A 5,490-nucleotide genomic window follows, 5' to 3' on the forward strand; every position below is an offset into this window, starting at 1 on the left:
CTTAAGTTTCTTTCACAATCTTAATCCTCTTGCCAGTTGAGGTATCTCCTTCCACCTTCGATTCTTCCGACTCCGAGGATAATCGCTTAGTTGGTGTAATAGCATTTTCCAATAATTCGGATTTATCACTGGCCGCAACTTCATTAGAGAATTCAATCAATAAATTCTGTACAAAATACCACGTTAAATTAAAGACTTCTTTCTAACCTTTGATTTTATCTCACTAATATCTTTTGAATAAAATTAAGATCTAATTTTGAGAGAACAAACAAACAAAAAAATTATTTTTTGAACAAATACCTTAGCACCTTCTACTTTCTCCCCTTCAATGATTGATGATGTATTTGAAATTGGAAGCAAACCACCGGTATAGTCAACATCCTAAAATTATAATTAATTATTAATTATTATTTATAAATTAGATACTACTAATGACCAAGAAAGCAAAAAATATATTAATTTTTAATAGAAAGTACACTTATAATTATACTCACAATTTGAATAGGGTGAGCCTCTTTGAATTTATTTATAAGGTCCACATTATCAGTCATCTTCTTAACTTTATAAAAAGGTGAAAAATGTGGATTATCAGATATTTGAACTTCAACAATGAAGAGAAATGTCTTATCAATTAGGTTGAGCAAAAGTGTAGGTGTATCTGATAAATCTCCTTTCTGAAGGGTATTACATAATATATTAATAATAAATAATATAAAAATTACCAATAAAAATATCTTCACCATGTTTTTAGAAATAAATATTGGTTAGATCTTATCAATAGGAGTGGATCAAGTATCTCCACACAGCTCTTTTCCAAAACTTTTTTTACCTACTTGTCAAAGACTACAAAACATGCACAGTCAGAATCATCAATGACACCAAGCTTTATTCGGTACCTGCTTAAAAAAGAAAATAACATAAAAAAAAGTTAAATATAGACTATTCAATATCTAATCAAATGTGCATAGACTTTAATTTAAAAAAATAAATAAATAACCTTGGAGTTATGGATAAAGGGAAACGGCCACAACTTGAACATTTGAAAGTTTTTGTAAAAGCATATGTGGATGTGTTGCATTCACATTGGTCGTACCACCAGTCTGAAGTATCCATAATATGAGTTATAGTAGCCAAGACAACACAAATAGCATTCTGAAAAAAAAAATAATGATTAAATTCCCTAAATAAACAAATAAATAATATAAATTTAAAATAAAATAGAAAAATATTAGTAGAAAACTCACGTCTTTATCGAGCCAAACCATCTCAATTGAGTATAGCAATGGAGAATTCCCGTAACTTGGTAGTGTCCATAACCGTATTACTCGTATATGTACACACAAATTGTCAATTGTAGGATTGGTGTTAGCAATTTTGTGAATACCAGCCATTGGAATAAGTAGAGAGATTTTGGATATATGTAAAGAAAGGAATTGATATACTTTAAATTGTGGTACTTTACATCTCTCATAACTTATACTTTTATAGTTGCATCATAACTAAATTTTTTTAAATTTGGTTGACTTTAATTTAAAATTTAAAAAATAACAAACCAAGTAAAACAACCCAAACTTAAAATTTAGAAATAACAACCTAAACAAATAATAATTTAAAAAATCTAAACTAACGTAAATCGTTATAGTAATATTAGTATGTAACAGCCAAAATATAATTAACGTAAATTTTTTTAAAACTCTAAATTTCTTTAAAAGAACGTATGTAGCTGCAAATTTTAAAAAAATCAACAAATTTTTAAAAAATAATAGTAAAAAGAATTAACAAATTTTTAAAAAATAGTGTTAAAATGTAAAAAATAACAACCTAAGTAAAATAATTTAAAATTTAAAAAATAATAATCTAAGTACAACAATCTAAAATTTTAAAAAATAGCAACCTAAATAAAATAATTTGAAATTTAAAAAATAACAACCTAAGTAAAACAACCCAAACTTAAAATTTGAAAATAACAACCTAAGAAAATAATAATTTATAATTAATAAATATAATTCTAAAAATTTATAATGACGACACCTAAGCAAATGAACTCCCAGACTCAACGTATGAGCGCCACGTCAGCAAATAAGCTTCCCATTTGTATACTATAAAGATAAAATAATTTGAAATTTAAAAAATAACAACCTAAGTAAAACAACCCAAACTTAAAATTTGAAAATAACAACCTAAGAAAATAATAATTTATAATTAATAAATATAATTCTAAAAATTTATAATGACGACACCTAAGCAAATGAACTCCCAGACTCAACGTATGAGCGCCACGTCAGCAAATGAGCTTCCCATTTGTATACTATAAAGATGCAGATGGATATATTTTAATAGGAATAAAAATAAATATATGTTATTTAATTTATTTATAATTTATATTTTATATTTTAATATATAGTTTATATTAATAATTAATTTTGCTATATATCAAACATAGTTGTAAATAAATTATAGAAAAGTATAGGTAGATAATGAAAATACTAAACAATGTGAATAATAGATGTATCTAATAATGTTTCAAGCACTTGGCGGGCGATTTATAAGACAATAGAAAAGCTTCGTGATGGTTTTGGTTGGTGTACAAGCAGGATGTCTCAATCCTTTTGGTATCATGCTTGGCAACCATGTGGAACGCTAGCTCCTTTGGTTCCTTTTGTGCACATTTCTGATTCTCACTTGAAGTTAGAAGATGTCTAGCACCATGGGCATTGACGGTGGGATATTCTTTGCACAATTATTCCGGAAGAAGTTAAACTTGATTTGATGCTCTTTGATCCTATCAAGCAGGCAGGAGATAAAACAGTTAGTTTTGGACAAACTCAAATACTCTCACCTACTCGACTAAAAGCGGGTATGAATGGCTATTGAAGAAGAAATTTAGCTGGAATGATAATGAAAATTGGTTTTGGCTTTAGCACTTGAGAATACCGGAGAAGATAAAGTATCTGCTCTGGCTTTGCCTCAACAACGGAGTTCCCACAGCTAGTTATCACTTTCAAAGAGGTCTTGCTACTTCTGATTTTTGTCAGAGATGTTATCTTGCTCAAGAGGATATTAACCACTGCTTTAGGACTTGCCAAAAAGCTCGTCAGATTTGGATTAGCTTAAATTTGGGAATGACCGCTGAGGACTCTAGTTTAGATTTTGTGTCTTGGATTCGTTCTAACCTAAAAAAAATGAGTTTCTCTTTGCAGCGGCCTTTTGGTGGATTTGGAGGGATAGGAACAATGACATCTTCCATCAAGATGTTCCATGGAATAAGGAGAAAATTGTTCACTTGGTTAAACATGCTGCTCGAGATTTCTCTAATGTTGTTACCAACCAAAAACATATTATTCCTTCTTCTTAGAAATATAACTGGGAACCACCTCCAATGAATGTTTGTAAAATGACCTGCGATGCAAGCGTTTTTGAAAATGAGCAATTAGCTGGCTTTAGATGTATTATTAGAGACAGCATGAAAATTTGGATAAAAGGTTGTTCTGCCAGTATACCTCTTTCTAGTGTTCTCTGTTGTGAGCTTCATGCTATTTGGAGAGGGCTTGTTATGGCTTGGGATTGCGAGTGCAAAGAGGTCATCTGTGAAACTGATAATCTTGATGTGTTTCTTCTTGTTTCGCGAGGCACAACCAGCATGATTAGGAATGACTCTGATCTTCTTGACAAAATCAAAGAGATGCTCCAGCGCAATTGGATAGCTACTTTAGTTCTCATCCAGCGCACAGCAAACAGAGCGGCTGATTTAATGGCTAAGACTGCTGCTTTAAACAAACAGGTGTATCTAAAGTGGTTACTGCCCCCTAATAATTTAGACATTATTATTAGAAAGGAGTGCTACTCTTTCTCTTAGATCTTTTTTCTTTGTGTTATGTTCAGTCACCAAAAAAATGGATGTATCAAATGTTCATTTTACTAGGTGTACGGATGATTATTCTAATATTAAAATTTAGGTGGATAATTTAGAAATATAATATGTTTTGATTTGATTAGTGATTGTTCATGTTGTTTAAAAAAATTATTGGTTACTTAGTATTATCCATAAATTATTTGGTGACTAACATCCATCTATATTTTATATAAAAAAAAAGATATCAAATATTCCTCTCATTTCTTTTCAACCATAGATGTGATATATATATAACTCATTCGCTTTAGATTTTCTATTTTAATTGTTCAATGGGTATAAGATTAATCGGTAACATTAGAGAGATTATAAATTTTATTTCATGATTTCGTACATATAAAATTAAAAAAAAAAAAGTGATAGTCTCTAGCGGATTGGCACCTGAAACCATGGCTATATACCTTTTGATACGTTCGTGCACTAGGGCAGCCGAGTTATAGCGATTTCGGGCTGGGTGCCATCAGAGCGGGAGAGCTATACGTCGGCCAGGACTGAACACCGCGTCAGAAATACCTGCAAAAGATACTCCGACATTCAAGTCAATAATAAGTTTCAGTGAGTATATCAAATAAACATGAAACTAAGAGAAGAACCTGATCCTTAGCCGAGAATATGAGTTCGGCTTTATAGACGTTGTTTTACCCGTTTGCTGTGAATAAGTCCGAGTTTGTAGGTTGGTTATCGTATTCTGTTTTGGTGATCAGATTTGTTGAGCACATTTCTTATTTTCAAATAAGTGGGTCCGATCTTATTTGTTTATGTTCCAAGCTTTTTGGGTAGCCGAGGTATGTGGTGATGTATCATAGCCCCCAAGCTTGCCTTGGTTTGGACAGAACAAAGGCAAGCTTTTTCTTCGGTCATGTCATATACCTCGGCCAAGGATTCGTTTTTGCGTCTGTGTCCTTCAGCCCCCAAGCTCGGCTTAGTTCTGTTGGTGGATTTGAAACGTTTGCTGCATTTAATGCCTGCTTTGCTCTTTGCGCTTTAATGAGTGATTGATTTGATTTGTGCTGCGAATTTCAAGATGCCTCTGACCGTGTGATTGGTTGAGTTTTGATCGTGGGCTTTTTTGATGGCTCGAATTGGAACATAACGCTTCATACGTAACTGCTCTAGTCACTATGTAATAAACGTGTTTGCAACCTTTGGTTTTTTGTATTTGGGGATTCTATGTTTTGAAAAAAAATGAGCAAAAAAGGTGAGTGTTGATTCACGTCTCTGCTTCTTCTTTCTTTCTTATTTTGGTTTCCTTTACTTTGTTGCATGGAAGAGGAAAAGGTTGGTGTTAGTGAGGGTGACCTCTATGGCTGGGTTGATGCTAAGGTTAGGGGTTATGTTTCGCAATTTAGTGATAGGGAGTCAGTTGATGTGCTAGGTTCTAATGTATGGGTTAGGAGTGGTAGTGGTATTAGGATAGAAATACTTCCCTATGATAGTGGTGATCGTGTCTTCCATCATCGCGATGATTGGGCCTTTTTCTACATGTATAGCTGCTTGTTTATTGAGTTAGGAGTTAGGCTTCCCTTTACTGATTTTGAATGTGGCGTTCTTTACTGGTTGAACTTTGCTCCTAGTCAGCT

The sequence above is a fragment of the Arachis stenosperma genome, chromosome 9 (genome assembly GCF_014773155.1).
Source record: "Arachis stenosperma cultivar V10309 chromosome 9, arast.V10309.gnm1.PFL2, whole genome shotgun sequence".
In the NCBI taxonomy this organism is placed as follows: domain Eukaryota; kingdom Viridiplantae; phylum Streptophyta; class Magnoliopsida; order Fabales; family Fabaceae; genus Arachis; species Arachis stenosperma.